This window comes from Protopterus annectens, chromosome 7.part0, assembly GCF_019279795.1.
Source record: "Protopterus annectens isolate FY-2018-M chromosome 7.part0, PAN1.0, whole genome shotgun sequence".
Classification (NCBI taxonomy): Eukaryota; Metazoa; Chordata; order Ceratodontiformes; family Protopteridae; genus Protopterus; species Protopterus annectens.
The window spans coordinates 1,308,110,778-1,308,132,053 of NC_056739.1; the positions used below are offsets into that span (position 1 = coordinate 1,308,110,778).

Sequence of the window (21,276 nt, forward strand, 5' to 3'; positions counted from 1 at the left end):
TCATAGGTTCATAGGTGTGTACTAGGCTAATGGCCCTGGAGCCTTTACAAGCCTAACCCATAGAAGTGCCCTGGCATTGTGCTGCAAGACATTAGTTCCCAGTGTCTCTATCAAGTAGAGCCACTGGAGTGATCACTGGGGTGAACTTTCTATTTCCCATCCACTCATCAAGATTTCTCTTGAAGAGGGCCAGTGAGATGCTCTGCTTGACATGTATGGGAAGTCTATTCTAGAGCATGGGCAGTCTCTGAGTTATGAACATGTCCCTCCAGCATGTTCTGCTGATTGTGGTAATGAGATTGAGGTCTCTGGAGAGTGTGGTGTGGAGGGATTGGGATTTCTTTAGATGTAGCATTTCTAACAGAGCTGGGTCAGACATGGCTTTGTAAGTCAAGCAAAGATCACCTCTTAGTAGATGATATGAGACAGAGAATAGCTGGAGTTTTTTGAGTCTGTCCATGTAGGAAATGTGTTTAAGTCCTAGGAACCTCTTCGTGAGGTACTTTTGTGGCCTTTCCAGCTGTTGCATGTCTCTAGTGAGGTACATGCCAAATGGGGCATTATACTCGATGATTGGCCTAATGAGGGAAGAGTAGAGAGAAATGATGACCTCTTTCTTCAAGGATGCAAAGCCCTTGGTAATGAGATGTGCCACATAGAAGGACTTTCTAACCACAGTGGCAATGTGGTGGTTGAATGAGAGGTTATTGTCAACCAGTGTCCCCAGATCTCTTATAATGCCTTCAGTGTTCAGTGGGCTCCCATCAATGTGGTAAGTAGTGGGAACTGAGTTTTTCTCAAATGGGATGACAATGCAGTTTTTGGCATTAAGCTTAAGGCCATGGTTTCGACACCAGTCATTGGTCTCAGTGAGGCCTTTCTGTAGGATGTCTACATCACTTGGGGAATTAATAATGGCTCTCAGCTTGCAGTCATCTGCAAACTTGGTCAGCCAGAGTCACTCCATGTTGGCCTGGATTTCTGTGAAGTAGATGCCAAACAGGAGAGGACCCAGGACTGATCCCTGTGGGACTCCACTCATGACTGGTCGGTAGTCTGACTTGGAGTCTACTACTTTCACACTGTGGGTTCTATCTGTGAGCCAATTTGCAACCCACCTAGTGATATAGGGGTTGATGCCTAGTTTGGTGAGTTTATCAATAATTGCTGAGTGGGGAATGGTATCAAAAGCCTTGGCCATATCGAGGTAGGCTGTATGAACTGCCTTGCCCTCATTCACAGCTCTGATAACTGACTCAAAGAAGTCAACCTGCCTTTCACAAAACCAAATTGTGTGGGATCTAGAGTTTGGAGATTCCCTATATCCTTGTTAATTAGGTCCATGATGATTGCTCCATAGCCTTACATATCAGACTCATCAGGCTAATGGGCGATAATTCCCAGGGTTTGTAGTCACTCCCCCTTTATGGAGAGAGATGACTGTAACAGTGCGCCATTCGGTAGGGACAACGCATAAGGTGAGGCTGTGATTGAACAGAGCACACAGATGTGGTGCCAGTTCACTCTGTAGTTCATGTAGACTACAACCAGGGATACTGTCAGGTCCCACAGAAGCTGTATTCTTGGCCTTGGGCAGTGCTGTCTTAAGCTCTGCAGCACTAATACTGGGTGCCTGGAAATCAACTGGTATTGTGATTGGTCCTTTGGTGGGGGGTAAAGTTGGCACTGAATCTGTCGACCAGTATACTGGCAATATCTGTTGGCTTGGTATAGGAGGTACCATTGTGCAGTAGCTCAGAGCAAATCTGGATATTGCCATGGAGATTCTTTACATAACTATAGAAGAACTTGAGGTTGTCTTTACTATCTGCTGCAATTCTGTTTTCATAGCTAGCTTTAGAGGATTTGATGAGGGATCTTAAATTTTTGTTAAGGCTGCTGTGTATTCCACCATAATTAAGTATACCCCGAGCTGCATTTACTTTACTCATCTAAAAACCTAAGCAATGGAATGTTGGCCTGTTAGTTTGTATCTATATTACCCGACTGAACGTTTAAGTTACTGAATACCTAAACATCGAACTGGTAATATCGAAAAATTAAAACAGTGAATGCCCGATTGAATGTAGGGAATGAATTCCCTCGGCTACAAACAAAATAAAAAATTTAAACCAAAATGAAATAGGGGGCTTTGCCCACCACACCCCCCGATGTGGGGTGCTGTGCCACCCATACCCCCCAACTAAATATACCAACTCTAAGATCGGTCTGCAGTGGGGAAAGAGGCAAAATCTGCATAATGGCCAAGGGAATTCTTTCCCTGCATTAAATCGGCCATTTGCATTTTTTTGCTTTCACTATTACCAGATCGACGTTTAGGTATTCGCTAACCTAAATGTTCAATCAGGTAATAGGAACTCATTAGTTTCACCCTTTTGCCAGCCTTTTAACACTAGTTATCCTAAGACAGTGTACAAACTGCCTTATACTCACAGATAATGAACTTGTACTTAACATTAATAATTTTATCCCTGAGAACTATAACTATCTAATTAATATGGAGGCTTCCCTCTCACCTGAAATCTTGTCCTGTTAGTTTCATACAGTTCTAACACAATCCTTCACTATTTATACCAAACTCCCTTATGCTGATGCTGTAAAAGACTCACTCCTAATGCCATTTAGAAATAAAATTGTTTCAACAAAAATCAGGCTACTCATCCACCTTATACATACCTCTCATAACAAGTAACCCTGAGCAAAAGCACTCCTAATCTGTGACTTTGAGCCACTGAATGTGCAGAAAATCAATCTGGTGAAGAAGATTTGGGACATACAGGAAGAAGGCAAGAAGAAACGAAGGCATCTGGCAGAAAAGGTGGATGAGGCGTGTGAGAGAAGACCTGTGACAGTCAGGTGTGAGTGTTGAAGAAGGCAGGAGAGTGGCATTGTAAAGATAGTAATGGTGAAAGTTGACATTACATCCCGACCCCATGTAGAGAATGGGAAAAGGGGGTTGATGATGACGTTGATCCACCATCATAAATAAACTATACAAGAAAAGCAAGAAACTCCTTTCATTATTTAGTAAATACAAAACCTCTCTTATAAAGGATAAGATCAAAACATTAGAAGAAAATGAAGAACACTATCAGGTCCACTAAAGGAGTCCCTAAACTTAGGTTGGCTTCTGAAGCCAGCAATAACTAGAATGCCTTCTTTAACTATTCTAGAAAACTAAGAAACAATACCTCCTGTTGCCCTGAATTTATTTCCAGTATCCTAGCAAACAACTTTAGTGTGAATTTCATTCCAAGACTTCTATCCAAAATGCTGAAATATCTGAATCCTTTAATCCCCCAATTATCTTAAAGATCATTTACTTAAAGTGCTAATCGAAATCACAAATCCTTCTTCCATGGAATCTGACATTATGCCTGATTGCTTGATTACTAGTGATAAGCATGCTTTTTTCATACATACTCCTTTAACTGTTTAACCTAAGTTTAAGTACTGCTTTTTCCCTGAAGAGCAGTGCTCTGCGGTGGCAATGTCCCTCTATAAGGATGGCCTTACAACTGACCAGGTAATTACAAACCTCTCAGCTTTACAAGCCTGTTCTGCAAAGCCATGAAGTATATTGCATTTGACCTCAAGAATGCAATATTAACACCCATATTAGATTGTGAAGGGTAGATCTTGTCTACTGAATCTGGTAAACCTATACAAAATGGTTACAGAGGCTGTAGAGGGTGGCCATGTATTTCATGGCATATCTTGAAATAGCCAAAGCTTTTGACACCATTTTCCATGGTGGAATCATGCAGAAGCTAAATGCTTTAAAAATAAACTTATATGTGGTGAGGTGGGTAGCAAACTGGCTGTAAGAACCAACTCAGTGTGAGTTGCAGGTGCCTGATCAAAAAGTATCAAAGTAAACAGCAATGTTCCTCAGGGTCCAATCTCCAATCAGAGCACCAAGACCTTTGGCTAATGAAGTTTGCAGACTTCACGCTAGGGGCTGTTGGTAAGTTACCCTCTGACATCCATGCTCTGCAGAATGAACTCTCCCTAGTAAACATCTGGTTTACTAAACATGGACTAGAACAAAATGCTAAAATGTGTAATGTATCATCACTTTTGGTAGACACCCCCTCCTCTCATCATATTGTATAGACAACATACCACTAAAAAATGAAAATGTCCAACAATTATAAAGAATTCCAAGAGGGTCTTTTTAGTAGATATGCAATATTTAAAAGACGTGTATGAAATTGAGTATAAGAATGTACATTTGCCTCTGTGAACTTTACTTCCATTTGAAACTAACTCTGCTGTGCACACATCTCTATTACTCTAAACCTAATGCTCCTTGAAGATATTACTGTAGGTCAAAAGATATTACCATATTTGGAAATTCCCAGAAACATAGCTAGGGCTGGGCAAAAGGGGCAACTGCCCTGGATGTAAAGGGTTGGGGGTGCAACCAGCCATCCTTCACCATGATCTTTCTTTCTGTTTAGTGCAATACCATATTAAAGACTCATTTGCTGTGAAACCTGAGTGCTGTAGTGCTCTGTGTGTAGTCTAAACTGTAGCAACTATTTCCTACAGATTAATATAAAAAGTGTTTTTTTAACTAGGACATGAGTGCCATAGCACATTGTGCAAACATATTGTAAAGTGTAGCGATTTTTATTTATTTTTTATAAATATATGTGGAGAATGAAAGGAGGATCGGGTCAGAGCATAGAAATGGGACCAGAATGGCTGGAGCAGGAAGAGAGGGGGGTGTGTCATACATCTGGTTACCTGGTTGGTGTGTCAGCAGAAGGAAGAGCAGTTTTTTTATATAACAGCTGGTGGGGGGGGGGTTGAGAATCTAACTGTAAGAAGCTAATCTGTAAAATGTAGAGATTGGCCTAATACAGTAAAGCACGATTTTATTTCTTCAAGCTGGATTCTGCTCTTTACTTGAACAGCTGAGGTGGTGGGGGCACTGGTTTGTTGTAGCAGCAGATGGCGCTAATAAATAAGCATGATAGGGTTTACTATCAAATGACTGAAAATGAAAAGACCAAATCCCAAAAAGACTAAAATTCAAAATACTGACCCCCTGCTAACTATATATACCAACTCCAAGATCGCACAACAGTGGAGAAGGGGCAAATTCCATCATTCAGTATTTTGAATTTTCAATCTTTTTGGGATTCAGTCTTTTGGTTTTCAGTCATTTGATAGTAAACCATATGCTAGATATGTATAAGTAACAAAAAAGCATATTCCAAAATTCCAAGTTGAAGCCAACAAGGAATTCTATCTCAGACTCATAAATAGAAAGAGAGAGAGAGAGACTGTTATTTGTGATGTTGCTAAATTTTCCTGCTGTAAAATGCACAAAATGCTAGAGCTGTTTACGAACATTGGAGATTCTATTCTAAGCTTGAAAGCTAGTGGCAGATAGGGAAACAGTATATATTTAGCTAAATTAGTCTAGACTAGCTGATACTTAAAATCTGTTGTATGTCATTTGCTTAGTCCTTTTATTTTAAATTTCATGTGCAATATTTCTGTTTGCATATTAGTTTTGAAGTGGAATTCTTTCATTTATTTTTTCCAAGTAAAAGTTTCTCTTATTCAGTTTTAGCTACTTGTAGCTGGTGATTTATTGGTGTAGGACTTTATGGGTATATATATTAAATCTGGCATACTGATCACAGTTTGTTATCGACATTTAAACAGTGATCACTAACTGCTTTCATTCACATATTTAAATGTCAGTTTTAGGATGAACAGTAATTTGCATTCTTGATGTGTCAGAGAAATCTGGCTAGCTGCAGCCTTACTACGAATTAATGAGACTGTTGGCACCAGAAAGTTATCATTTACTTCCACCTTCTGGGAAATATTGTGTGTGTGTGTGTGTGTGTGTGTGTGTGTGTGTGTGTGTGTGTGTGTGTGTGTGTGTGTGTGTGTGTGTGTGTGTGTGTGTGTGTGAGTGTGTGCATGTGTGTGTGTGTGTGTGTGTGTGTGTGTGTGTGTGTGTGTGTGTGTGTGTGTGTGTGTGTGTGTGTGTGCACGCGAGTGCAGAAGTTTCAATTAATGTCAGTAGAATTGCATCGGAAACCACTAGGCTTAATATAAGGTATGTGAATCGTGGGCTGCCCGGTATTAGAGAGCGAGCTGCATCTGTATAGATGTAAATCATATTTGAGCATGGCAGATGTTGATTTTTACCCAAGGCAGCAGTGCACATATATCATATGATATGCCTTTAAAGCCAATCACCCCTCACAGATTACTTGGCTTAGAGTGGTGGGGATTGAGATGCCAAATCTTTGCTCAACATATGTTATTTGTTGAAGTAATTCAGATTTATATGCCTATTCTTTAGTTACTTGTTGTTGGACATAAAGTTTGTAGATTGTGTAACTCCCAGGAATTTCCAGAATTTAAGTATTTCCAAAGTTCTTGATGATCCTTGAAGAGTTATTAAAGAGTTCTATGAGTTGATGTCCCATTTCTGAATCATGATTACTTATGCCTTTACTTTCATTCAGGATTAGTTTATTTTGATTAATGCAATGATTGCGTTACAGACATCTTATAGTTCTGTGATGGGATTTGTAAAATCCTTAGCAGAGTGTAATACAGCTGGATCCTCAGCATATTGTATTAGTTCAATGCCATTTGTGTATGAATGGTAAAGATTTCAAGTAAAAATGGTCTGAGAATCAATCCTTTTGAAGTGCCTATATTTGATAGAAATGAGTAAGAAAGTGTGCTTTACCATGAGTAGGTATGGCTCAGTCACACAAGCACTTTTTCTGAATCATTACAGAAGCTAGACATGAACATCCAGACCTTTGCCGTTTATGGAAGTGGTGGTTTATGATATCAAAAGCCTTGGGAAAAAAAATTCATGAGTGGCAGTAAGTCTTTTATGTCTGTATGTAGCCACACATTCTTCCATTATTTAGTAAGGTGATTGGAACACTATAACCTGAGCAGAAATCATGCTGCACTAGAATTAGATTATTTTCCATTAGTTATGTGATGAGCTGTGAATAAACAATACATCTGAATATATTTTCCAGTGGGCTGCATAAAGTAATAGGCTGTAATTTTTGATTTGCTTTAGTTCTCCCATTATGCAAAATAATTATTTTTAACTTCCTTTCACACTTTATGTAATGTTTCTTCACTCAAAGTACTTCTGAATGGTTTACACAAAAACAGTACGATACAAAGACAAAGTTCTTTAATTAGCCTAGAATTAGGTCAACACTGCAAGGGTGGTCATGGTCATGTAGTCTGGGCAACTGCTTCTATACTGGCAACATTTTGGAAGTTGAAGGTTTCACAAGTTAGAAATGTATGAGAACGACTGTATTACTGTCATTCCATGTGGCATATCTGGATATATTTGATTTGAAGGATTATGTAAAGGTGTTTACAGTATCCTTGAGTGTTGCTAGTTTAAGAGGATACAGGTTTGCTTGTCTGGATGTCCTCTTCTAAGGGTCAAAAAGAGCCCCACTTCCTGCAATCAACAGAGCATGACCATTGTTGTTTCTTCCATCCATTTGCCCTCCACCAGCCCCAGAACTATAATATTGCCAAAGTCAGTACCAACAAGCTGTATTTAGATGCTTTGTTTATACATTTTTATCCAACTAGCCATCCATCCATCCTCAACCCCATTTTCCCATTTTTGCACATGGAGGCGGGGTGTTCCTTCAACAGTGACAATCATCTAGAGCCAAGGTTTACAACATTGGGTGGCTAGACCTGCCATGGTAGTTCATCTGTACCACACACTGGCACACACACTCACACCCAAGTTCAATAGAGAGTGTCCAATCCACATGCTGCATGTCTGTGGAATGTGGGAGGAAACCGGAGCACGCTTATAAATTTTTTATAAAGTGTATTTTCTTCTACTGCTCATGTAGTTAGAAACTGATTAATCTGAAGTAGTTAACTTCATTTGTGCATCAACCTATGGGTTATCGGATCCACATCGGATCCGAGCCGGCAGTTTCCAACAGCTATGATCCGAGCTCCAAGCTCCTCCCCCTTACCCATAACTCCCTGCCATCCCTTCCTGACCTCAGATCTAGTTTGCCGCGGTTACTACTAGCAGCTTGATCTCGAGCTTCCAGGCCTTCGCGAGTTGGTTTCCTGTGAGGAAAATCTTTCTTTGTAAAATAGTTCATATTTTTGAGTGAGTTTGTGTTGAGTTACCTATCCTTAGTTTTTAGTGTAATTGTTAGCCTTTCCTCCCCTGTTTCTTGTCAGCGTTAAGGTGTGTGTGTGTGTGTGTGTGTGTGTGTGTGTGTGTGTGTGTGTGTGTGTGTGTGTGTGTGTGTGTGTGTGTGTGGTTTTGGGGCCTAGTGTTTTTAGTTGGGATGTCTGAGGCTGCCAAAACTTTCTTTTCCAAGTGTACCGAGTGTGGCCATAAGCTTTCCCCGGCTGATGGCCACACTCGGTGCGTGATATGCCTTGGGGTTGAACACCTGTCTTCTGGCTGCTCTATTTGTGCAGCATTTAACCCCAGGGCTATCAGGGACCGGAGGTCGAAGCTGATTCTGGCGGGACTCCTGCCCCCGGACTCGGCTCCATCCTCTGGTCCCTCCGTGGCTCCTGCCTCAGCTGCGGCAGCGCCGACGGATGCTTCCCTTCCTCTGGCCGGGACTCAACCTCCCACCTTGGGCCAGGAGGATAGGGAAGCCAGGAGGGAGAAGCGCCGAGAAAAAAACAAGCGGCGGGCCGAGGCCTTCGCTTCGGCCCTGCCAGCCAAGTGAGCTTCTCCCCTGGGATGTCCGGACCTTCTCCTTCCTGGCTCCATTCCCCCAGCTTTTTGCCGGGGTCAGAGGAGGAGGATGAGGCCCAGTCTCCTTCAAGGTCATCGAGGCGGCACTCCCGTCCCACCTCCATGGCCTCTTCTAAATCCACTAGAAGCCTAAAAGATGCAGACTTGGACTGGATGATGATAAGGTTCCTCCAGGCCCAGCTGCAGATGGTAGTGCTCCTGCCTCCCCCCCCCTCCCGGGGGGAGCTCAACCCCTTTTTTCACCCTGATTGCTCCTTCCCCGACCTGCTTTCTGGGTTCGGGGTCTACGGAGCCGAGTAGCGTTGGAGCCGGGGGAATGTCGGCGCCGATGGGGTCAGGTACTTCGGCACCGACAGCGCCCTCGAGCCTGTCAGGTCCCTTTTCTTTGAATCCAGGCTGAGAGTTGAGCTTCGGATCCAAGGTGGTCAGTATGCCTTCAGCTCCGGGTAGGTCGGAGCGTACTGGCCCTTCGGATCCGATCGCTTCAGCTCCGGCCCCGATCTGATCGTCGGATCTGAGGGAAGGTCTGCTCTCAGATCCTAGAAAGAGTGGCTCTCCTTCGGCATTCGATGTGGTGGAGAGGGTTCTGTCAAGGGATTCCAGGCCCCCGGCCTTAGCTACCGCTCCACCCTGCACTCCCTCGCAAACTGGTCTGACTTCCATCACCCGGCCCCAGGGACAGCCTTCCCAGATGTCCCAGATCGTTCCCTTGTTGGAACAGGATGTGGTTGGTGAGGCCTCCTCCGACAGCCCCCCCGAGGAGGTTCCTCACAAATGCAAGTGCAAAAGGAGGCACTTGGACTCCCCTGAGTCCTTAACAGAGGACACGGATTTGGAGGAGAGGGAAGGTTCCCCAAGATCACCCCCCCGAAGACGTCTCATTTGGAGACATCATGGAGATGTTCAGGATGGGGGGGGTGGTCTGCCCCAAAGCCTACCTTGGATGAGTCCGTGTTTCTGGAGGCATTTAAAGCAGGCCCGTCAACCTCTTGGGTGTCCCCTCCAGCCGATCCCCTGGTAGATTTGATCACTACCAGGGCATGGAAGGAGCCGGACACTGTGGAGCCCGTCCCTAAGAGGCCTGACAGAATTCTCAGCCCCCCTTCGGACAGGTCTCATTGGAGCAAGGCAACCCCTGTAGATGCCATGTTGGTGGCGGCGGCCACCAAAAGGGAACTGGCCCAAAAGAGTCCCTTGGTCCATCCCCCTGACAAGGAGTCTCGGGAGATGGACCGTTTGGGGAAGCGGATGTTTGCTTCAGCCACCTTCTCCATAAGGTCATTAAACTACATGGCACACGTCATACAGCTCCAGTGGGATCTTATCAAAGAATACGATGGGTCGCCCCCAGAGTCCATGTCGGCAGAGGACAAACTGGTGTACTCTACCCGAATGGCCACTCTCAGGTCGATTTCCAATACCTCTATGCGGCTACTGTCCCATGCTATGGAAGGGGCCACTAGAGCTAGCAGAGCAGGTGTCGTACTAAGGTGACAGGCCTGGCTCCACCACTGTGATTTCGCAGAACCCTTCAAGGTGTCATTCGCTAATGCCCCGTTTGATGGTTCTGCCCTCTTTGGCAAGACCATACGTGACACCTTAGTCCAGAGCAAGAAAGATGGGAAGACATTGTCTGCCGTCGAAGTCTGCTTCTCTGATCCCCAGAGGTCCTTCTCTAAGAACCAAAAGGGACAGAAGAAGATTTGGTTCCGAAAGTCTCAGCAATCCCGTTTTGCTCCAGACTCCCCGTCCTTCAGAGGCAGAGGAGGACAGGGGGGATGCCGCCCTAGAGGCAGAGGGGGCCCGAAGAACTTTGGGTCCAGAGAACCTTTCTCTGATTGGCCCACACAGCAACCCTGAGGGGTTACCTGACTGCTCCACTCTGAAGGCAGTCAGGGGGCATTTCTCGAAGCACGTAGCAGCTTGGGAGTCCATCACGACAGACTGCTGGGTGCTTCAGATCATATCCAGAGGCTACGAGATTCCGTTTCTCCATCCCCCTCTCAGACCCAGGTGCCGCCCCAATGTCCCACCCAATCAGAGGGAGGCCGCAGCCGCAGAAATTCGGCAGCTGCTAGAAAAAGGAGCGATCCAGCATGTCCCCCCAGACCAGTATGGATCGGGCTTTTACTCCAGGTTCTTCTTGGTGCCAAAAAAGATGGGGGACTTAAGACCGATCCTCGACTTATCCCTCTTGAACCTGGCAATAGCCTAAGAAATGTTCCGGATGGTCACTCTTCAATCTATTCTCCCCCTCTTGCAGGAGAATGACTGGATGTGCTCCATAGACCTCAAGGATGCGTACTACCACATCTTAATGGACAGACGATCCAGGAGGTTTCTCCGCTTCAGGCTAGGAGCCAGCCATTACCAATTCAGGGTCCTCCCCTTTGGTCTCACCACGGCCCCCAAGGTCTTCACCAAGGTGTTAGTGGTGGTAGCGGCCCACCTGAGACTCCAGGGAATTCAGGTCTTTGCATACCTGGATGACTGGCTCCTGACCGCCCCCACAAGGCATCTACTCTGCACAGCCAGGAATTTCTTTCTTGGCTTAGCTCCCCGGCTGGGAATCACGATCCACACTGGAAAATCCTCCCTACTCCTGACTCAGGTCATAGAGTTTATCGGAGACAGGTTGGACATAAACCAGTTGTTAGCCTTCTTAACTCCGGACCGGATGCGATCCCTAAGACTCAATGTGCAGGCCATTCTTCATTGTCTGACCCCTCCAGCGGAACTGGTCCTGAGGGCCTTAGGCTCGATGGTGGCTACCATCAATCTCCTTCCCATGGCGCACATAAATATGAGAATTCTGCAATGGACCCTCCAAGTCCAATGGTCCTTCCTGCGTTATCCCCTGAGCCATCCTGTCCCTCTCAGCAGGGTTTGCAGGAGTGCCCTCTTATGGTGGATCCAGTCTCAGGACCTCCAAAAGGGACACCCCTTCTCTATGTCCCCTCCCCTAGCCACGGTGACCACAGACACCTCTCGCCTTGGGTGGGGGGGGCATTGTTGCGGCAGGACTGTCCAAGGCACGTGGAACCATATGGAGACCTCACTGCATATCAATGTCCTGGAGATGAGGGCGGTGCTGTTAGCATTGCAAGCACTTCAGAGCCTTCTTCCCGTAGGGACTATTGCAATCCAAATGGACAACATGTCTGTTGTCTGGTATATCAACAAACATGGGGGAACCAGGTCCTATCCACTTTGTTGAGAGGCCATGAGAGTTTGGGAATGGGCGATTTCCACCAACGGCTTTCTCGTAGCGACGCACATTCCGAGCTGGTCCAACATCCTAGCAGACAAATTGAGTCGCACCATCCTCTCATCATATGAGTGGTCTCTGGATCTCAAAGTAGCGAAGCAGATCTTCTCCAAATGGGGTCAACCTTGTTGCGATCTTTTTGCCTCTCCTTCAAACACGAAGTGCAACACCTACATCGCTCTAATTCCCCCACCCGGGGAATCACCAAGAGATGCTCTGGTGCATGCTTGGCCTCCCAGTCTACTTTATGCTTACCTGCCTCTTCCCCGATGATGAAATTTCTGCAGAAAGCCAGACGGTTGGGGAGCACGATAATCCTCATTGCCCCATTCTGGCCTCGTCAGGCATGGTTCCCTTATTTGTGGTCTCATCTAGTGAATCCTCCCTGGATTCTAGATCCTGCCCCGGATCTGATATCTCACCCCTTGGGTCTACCAACCCTGAACCTGGACAACCTCAAGTTCACAGCTTGGTTGATCCAGTTCCACTGTTAGTTCGGCCTCCCGGTATCTTTTCCCCAGTCAAAGCAATCCTAGTGGCAGCTCACAAGTCATCTACTAGGAAAGTTTATCATAGCAAATGGAAAAGTTTTTCTATTTGGGCAGAACATCAGAATCTGGATCCTTTCATAGCTCCTTTACAAACTGTGCTGGGATTTCTATCGGGACTGTTTGATAAAGGTACTAGCTCTTCCACAGTCAAAGTACAGTTGGCGGCAATTGCTCATTACCACGTTGGATGTGATCTTGGCCCTTTGACCTCATCCAGATTGTGTAAGGCCTTCTTAAAAGGCACCTTCCTACTAAGGCCTCCGGTGAAGGATGTGATCCCTCCTTGGGACTTATCGCTGGTACTCCTGGCCTTAACAGCTTCTCCCTTTGTGCCTGCTGCCTCGGTAGATCTCAAATTCTTATCCTGGAAAACGGCTTTTCTAGTCACTATTACTTCGGCAAAAAGGGTTTCGGAGCTTTAAGCCCTTTGTGCCAAGCCTCCGTACTTGACTTTCTACAAGGATAGGGTATTCCTCAGGACCAATCCCTCTTTTCTTCCCAAAATTGCTTCAGAGGCTAACATTAACCAGTCTATTAATTTGCCAGTCTTCTTTCCCAATTACCAAAATAAAGGCGAATACAAGTTACACACTTTGGATGTAAACAGACAGTTGAGATTTTATTTGCACAGGACAGTCAGTTATAGACATTCAGATCATCTGTTTGTGTCCTTTGCTAAATCCAGTTTGGGGAAAGCTGTTTCTAAAGTCACACCATCCAGGTGGATTTCTCAGTGTATTCTCTTGGCTTATGAGAGTTCTGGCAGGCCTGCTCCTCAGGGAGTCCATGCCCATTCAACTCGGTCTGTTTCTACCTCTGCTGCTTTTCGAGCTAGAGTTTCGTTGGATGACATTTGCTCGGCTGCCACGTGGGCCTCTTCTCACACATTTATAAACCACTATAAGTTAGATCTGGTTTCCAGAGGGAGAGCATCCTTTGGCTCCGCAGTGCTCCGGAACATCCTTCCTTAAGGGCCTCCCAAGATTCAGGTAGCTGGGGACTCTGTCCCATAGGTTGATGCACAAATGAAGTTAACTACTTCAGATTAAGAAGTTATGTACTCACCATAACGTTCCATCTGAGTAGGTAAACTTCATTTGGCAGCAACCGTCCCTCCCTCCGTCCCCCTGTCCTCTTCGGATGTTCTTGATATTCCTGCTTCATGGTAGATTAGACCCAATTTACCCTAGACAGGTGGTGATTCCAAGCCTTGCTTTTAGGCAAACTCGATCTGAGGTCAGGAAGGGATGGCAGGGAGTTATGGGTAAGGGGGAGGAACTTGGAGCTCGGATCTTAGCTGTTGGAAACTGCCGGCTCGGATCCGATGTGGATCCGATAACCCATAGGTTGCTGACAAATGAAGTTTACCTACTCAGATGGAACGTTATGGTGAGTACATAACTTCTTATTTGTTTCTCTGATGCTTTTAGTACATTGTTTCCTACACAGTCATTTATCTATTACTTTTGTTCTCATTTTCATATTAAAAGTATTTAGAATATATTTAAACTAGTGCACACTCTCAATTCCCTTGTGACTTAGTGATCATAATGTATTATTATATTTCAAAGATTGCTTGTCATTTTCAGGAGTGAAGCCAAAAAAATTATTTTTATAGTCACAGCCTCCTACTACTGCCCCAATGCACCTCACATTTTTTTAGCAATTTAACTCCTTTTTAAATCACCTGCTCATAGTCTCCCTCTTCAGTCTCCAGGCCTACTGATCCCTCCCACTTGCTCTAATGATGAATTAGGGCCAGCAAAGGGAACAATATATGTAGAGAAGGAATCAGGTTCAAGAGGCAGGATTTGAATGAGCCATATGATGCTTACCTAACAATGACTGCATAGATTATAAGTGATATATAATGTTTGCAACTACAGTTGTTTCAATGGTGTCTGTGATGTATACTGTTTGCAACTAAAGTGGTGTCAATGTTGCTTGGTTTTTATTTATATAAATATAAGATTGCCAATGTCATGCATGATAATTTAATAAAGATGTTTATTAAAAAAAAAGACATCCTAAAGTAGCATCATACTGCTGTCAAGGGAGTGTTTTTACCTATTTGTTACACCATACTTGTGCATGCTAAGATACACCTCAAGGGTGGAGCATGCAATGGGCATCAGTGGAAAACTGTTCCTTACCCCCACATGGGGCTGAAGTCAGCAGTATTCCCTACTTACCCCAAGTGGCACTGGATAGTTTTCTGCCTTGTATCTACTTGGAAGATCAAGCTGCATGAGCATGCTCCGAGTATGTGTGCCTCCTTCTTTCCCAAAGAAGGGTGTGTCTACCCTCCCAATCTGCACCTTCAAATGCTTAAGCTGCTATTCAAATTCAGGTCACCTTTGCACACAGAGCTCTAGCTTGTACACCACCACTGCGTTTTCCATTGAATCTCACCTTTCAAACATGTATATAAATCTGCAGTTGTTGCCCCTGCAAATATATTAACTATTTTCCAGAGCTGCCTGTTATAACTATATACATACCTAAACAGATAAGCCTATAGCTGAGCAAGTTATGCACAAATATATGTTACAAGCTTCAGGGTTAGACATTTCTAGTTCTAGTTTGGTCTCAGGAAGTCAACAGACCTGTCTGCCTATATCCCTGAGCAAAGCAATTTGCCTTAATTTGTTTTTCTTTGTTTGTTTTTATTAATTTCTTTCTTTATTTTTGCGTCTTCTGCTAGATGAGCCTTAACCCAGTTATTTGTGAGTTTCACAGACATCATGTTGTATACTGGTCATTCCTCTAAATAACTAACAGACTTTACCTTATACATCTGTGAGACAACCTGCTAGAAATTCATTCAGGCTGGGGATTTAGTCAGTGCCTTGTTTGGGGGAATTCATGCTCAAGGCGGTTGTCTTCCATTTTCCCCTCAAAGAATCCTGTAAAATTCTAAAATTGGTACTAAGTACTGGTTAAAACAAGAGGATTCAAAGAATTTGGCATTTCAGAGTAGGTTTCTCATTTAACAAAACCTGAATTCCTTCTGCCAGTTTCCTTTATTTAGTGTTCTGTATTTAAAATTCACTTTTAATCTGTTTATATAAAGATACACAAAATCTGCTTTTGATCTACTTGTATAAACCACAAAAATGATAATGGAACCAGTGTGTTGACTGTTTTGACTGGAAACTAGAGTAACAGTCACCACTGTAACTCCTAGAATGGAATTTCATTATTTTAGTAACTGTAAACCAGTGGCCTTGTCAATAATGAATAGTTTGGGGCAAACCACATGCAGATCTCAGTGCTGTCACCAAGCTGTTCACAGAGAGTACAAGCATGAGGTATGTATGCTCTTGTGTCTCAGCTCTGGGGCTGGAGTTCATGTCAGCTGGAGAAGTCTGATCATTTTTATATATTGCCAGTCTGCATACTGCAGCTTTAAACTGGGAGAGACACAAATGAGTCAGAAACACACACACACATACACACTATGTTGTTACTTGATCCACCATCTTGATATATAAACGTGCTTTTATTTACCTTCAGAGATGTCTTCACATCAGCAAAGACTTTAAAGAATTTGTTGTAATTTCCACATAAAAGAATATATATGTACAAGGACTTGATTCAAGGAAAAAATGCACATTAAAGAAACAGTATATTAATGCTGCTTATTTTCACATCCATCTGATAATATAATATTTATTGGTTTCTACATATCTAATTAGTATAAAAGACTTAGTAACTACATTAAGTATATAACAAGAGTGCATAGATATTTTAATGATTGCTGGTATTTCTCATTAACTTTTAATTTAAGAACTATAGGAAGTCAACTGAAGGCACCACCTCTCAACTGTCCAGATTTTTGCAGAATGTCCAGATTTTTGCCTCATAGTTTTGGTCTGTTCCTCATAAAATGTGTAATTTTCTGGATTTTTGTGACATATCAGTAAGGATTAAATTAATTAAATAATGACAGACATTTGAGTTTCAGACTTCATATCCCTTAGAAAAATGCATGTTAACACGAGATATTTTATTCTAGCAACTTTCTAAGTTTATAAGAGCAATATTTAAAATGTGTCCCTATTTCAGGGCTTTGTCCCCCCGCATTATTTTTGGCTTTGTCACAATTTTTTTGTGATAAAAGATTGAGAGCTATGAGTCACCAACATTTTGCAATGCAGGTTAGACTCGGTGAAAAGACTGTTGCGTGCCATTTATCTGTTTTGTCTGCATTTGTGCAACCTCAGAGTTGCTATACATATAGGTCAAGGATGTGGGAGTTTGCTCCACTTTATGGTGCAGTGGGGCTTACCCATTAAAAAAATGTTTTTATTTTTTTCTTACTTTGGGAATGATACTTTCCTGAGTAGTGATCTCATAACGTTTTAGATATTTTAAGACTGAAAAATCACATTTTGATTAAGGAAAATGCAATTATTTACAGTAAGTCTCATTTTTACAGGAAATCAAGCACCCCCTGCACCCTGTAACGTGAGGAGCTGCTGTCTATGCCTTTGCTACATATATATATGCTAACTGTAACCCAAGTACTCCTATATATTCCCAATATCTGTACTTTCAGTTTCATAATTTAGTGGTTGCAATTTTAGCTCATAGAACAGGATTCCATATGTAATCTACTTTTCATGTTTTTTCTTTAGTAATTCAGATCTTAGTTTAGTCTTGAAATCATGTTAAAACACATCATGACTGTTTGTTAAAAGTTTCTTTGATTTTCTAAATTTGTGCACATTTCTACGTTCAGTTTAATCATTCCGAATTGTAATAATTCTTTAAATCCAAAAGCTTTACATCTCTCATTTAGTTTCTGAAACAGATAAACTGATCTATTTTACTGGAATTTCTTAGGTTCATAGGTTCATAGGTAGGTACTAGGCTATCAGCCCAAGGGCCCACGTAAGCCTAGCCAACAAGGTTCCATGGCTTACGCTACCCAAGGAGGTTATTTTCCTGTGCCACTGTTGAGCAGAGACACAGAAGTGATCCCAGGGGTGTATTTCCTATTTCCCATCCACTCATCAAGATTTTTCTTGAAGAGTGCTAATGAAGAACTTTGCTTGACATAGATGGGTAGCCTGTTCCAGAGTATGGGAAGTCTCTGGGACAGGAATCTATCCCTCCAGCATGTCCTATTTATTGTGGTGACAAGGTTTAGGTCTCTAGAGCGTGTAGCTCGGAGGGATTGGGATTTCTTTAGGTGTAGCATGTCCAACAGCTCTGGGTTTGACATAGCTTTATATGTTAGGCAGAGATCACCTCGGAGTAGGCGATATGCTACGGAGTAAAGCTGGAGTTTTTTGAGACAGTCAGTGTAGGGCATTTGTTTGAGGCCAGTAATCTTCTTTGTGAGGTACTTCTGTGGCCTTTCCAACTGCTGCAGATGTCTTGTGAGGTACATTCCAAAAGGGGCATTGTACTCTATAATGGGTCTAATGAGTGTTGAGTAGAGGGGAACAATGACCTCTTTTTTCCTGGATGAGAACCCTTTTATGATGAGGTGTGCCACATGGAAGAACTTCCTGACTACTGTGACGATGTGACTATCAAAGGAGAGACTACTGTCCACCTGGGTCCCAAGGTCTCTTATCACACATTCGGTGTTAAGTAGATTGCTGCCTATGTGGTAGTTCATGGGTACAGAGTTTTTACCAAAGGGGATGACACTGCACTTTTTGGCATTGAGCTTGAGGCCATGGCTCTGACACCAGGCATCTGTCTCAGCGAGGCCCTTCTGTAGGATGTCCACATCATTTGGGGACTTGACTATGGCTCCTAGTTTGCAGTCATCTGTGAACTTCATTAGCCAGAGGCCTTCTGTGTTAGCCTGTACTTCAGAGAAGTAGATACCAAACAGGAGAGGTCCCAGGACGGAACCCTGTGGTACTCCACTTGTCACTGCTTTGAGGTCAGATTTGGAGTCTGCAACTTTTACAGTGTGGGTTCTGTCAGTGAGCCAGTTGGCAACCCATCTTGTGACGTAGAGATTTATACCTAGTTTAGTGAGTTTAGCTATAATTCCAGAATGGGGGATGGTGTCGAAAGCCTTGGTGAGGTCAAGATAGGCTGTGTGAACCACCTTACCCTCATCTACGGCTTTGGTGACTGCCTCAAAGAAGTCGATCAGGTAAATATATGGTCTCCTGTCAGCGTTCATCTAAGTTCAGATGTTCACAAGTTTTTACTACAGTGCCAATCCGCTGCACCATTTGCAGCCTAGCCAATGATCCTACCAATTTACCAAGACATGGATTAATACCAGATGCCAACCTAGTTTTGGTCCCTTTCCATAAGGATTAGAAGGGCCACACCGGATGTGCACTTATAATTGCCTATCTAATCATTCAGTTTACACTTAAAAACAGTCATGGACCTAATGGCAGAAATATTTGCAGAAATTTACTCAAGAATATTTTTATTTGCCTTACATTTCTTGTCTAAGAAGAATTTACACAAACTATACTTCCAGTTTTAGCGCTGTGGTGGTGCTGCGGTAGCGTTGTCGCCTCACAGTAAGACGCTGTCCGGTTCGATTCTCAGCTAGAGCATCTTCTGCGTAGAGACATGCGTGAATGGGCGTACCTTCGTTGAAGGTTGTGTGTCAGGCCTGGCAAGCCGGTACGTAAAAATCAACTGCCAATCATTAGCGGACCGGAGTTCCGCTGTGGCGACCCCTAACCGGGAAAAGCCGAAAGACACAATACTTCCAGTTTTAGAAGGTTGGTGGATGTGTTTCAGGTGTTTTGAGTACATTAAATTTATAGGACTCTTCTTGATTGCACTATTCTTACGAACCCTAATGAATATGTTGTCAACATATGTAAACCAGCATGATGAAATCTATAATGCATTTTTGAAACAAGAAAAGTTTAACATCTGTATATAGATCTGTTCACAGATTTCAAAGGCTATACTTGCTTCAAAAGGAATTATTAAATAATGAAATATATATACTTTAATTTTACTGAATTTAGTTGCACAATCTTCAAAAGCAGTAAGACAATCTGCAAAGTCATCAAATGTCAGAAACAGTAAGAATAGTTGCATAATATGAAATGACAGGAAAATACACACTTAAAATAAATATTTATGCAGGGGACAGAATGAACCCCTGCACTCCTCCTTGTGAGGGTCTGCTCCCTTACCCTCACTTGCTAAATATACTAACCAGCATTTTATTGTTTTTCCCTTTTCTCTAAAGATGTGCAAACTCGGAAATGGCATGCATACATTTCATTGATGTAGGGTCAGAGTCATATCCTCACAGCAGAAGTTACTTTCCAAACACTTACATTGTTCCATTAATTTATTTATTTATTTATTTATTTATTTTATTTTACATTTGTTAACCGGGCTAGTCTAGCTGGATACATGTCCATTTTCAGTAGAGGCCCGGGGAGAAAAGCTCCAGGAAAAGATATAAAATAGACATATCAATGTCATAATACATCCAAATTAAAAATACAAAGATGATAATGGCACAAATTAGAAGATACAAATGTTAAAAAAACAAAATATATATAAATTTTTTTTTTTTTTTTTTTTTTTTTTTTTTTAATGCTATGTACTACTGTGCTTTGGGTTTTCTTGAAACAGTTAGCCTCTCTGTATGTGCTAAAAAATAAAGAATTAAGATCTGAGAGCTTATTTTTACCAATATTTTCTTATATAAAGTTTAATATTTCAATAGGCACCATTTCCATATTCTGCTGACACCTTTTTACTTTCCAAAATGATTATGACAGTGCACTAAACTACCTTTCGTGACATAGAAAATTTAGTCTGCCCATTTTTACCATATATATATACATATATATATATGTATCTGCATGCGTGTGTGTGTGTGTGTGTGTGTGTGTGTGTGTGTGTGTGTGTGTGTGTGTGTGTATTAACCAAACCAAGGGGTTAAAAGGGCACATAGACAAACCATTCAGTAAATGCTGCAAGAAAGTCCCCAGCCAAGCTGGAGTCTTCACTGTGTAAAACCTTAAAACTTTTGTAGTGAAGGTGAGTGGGATATATGCAAATTACCCCTTAAGGGCATATTAGTGTTTCAGCTAAATGACTTCTGAATGCCCATGACATTTTACTTTTTTATTTTTTAAGCCATTATGGGTATATTCAGACCAATAAAGCCAACCCCCATTAACTGTATATGTGCATGTTTTGGTCTGTTTTGGCCTAATCAGTACAGCACAATTGGATTGTTTGGCTATACTTCAAAATGAAAGAGCTTAAAATCAAGCATGATATCCATAAAATTAAGATGCCTTCAAAATATCCCAAATAACATGCAATCCAAAAGGTAAAAGAGTCACACAAATAAACCATTCAGTAAAAACTGCAAGAAACACACAACCAAACTAAAGTTTTCACTGTGTAAAACCTTAAACCTTCTGTAGTGAAGGCCCATAGGATAAAGGCAAATTACTCCTTAAGGACACATCATTGTTTCAGGTACATATCTTCTGAATGGCCATAAATTTTTACTTTTTATTTTTAAGTATACATTCAAAAAAAGGACTACATGGTGAAGTTTAATAGTACCTGATAGCCTTAATCCTATGGACTAAAGTGTCAGATGTAAGAAATGCAGTATTAATATTTTGCCTCATAAAGTACAAACAACTAAATCAAACTTTTGCATCGGCTCAGGTATGCAA

At 42.5% G+C, this 21,276-nt stretch overlaps 1 protein-coding gene across 3 annotated transcripts in view; it reads right to left on the reverse strand.

Moving 5' to 3' along the window:
* Window positions 1-21,276, reverse strand: part of CCHR7.PART0H3orf18 (chromosome chr7.part0 C3orf18 homolog) — a 491,892-nt gene that overhangs the window by 18,374 nt on the left and 452,242 nt on the right. The gene's annotated exons all lie outside the window — the stretch shown is intronic.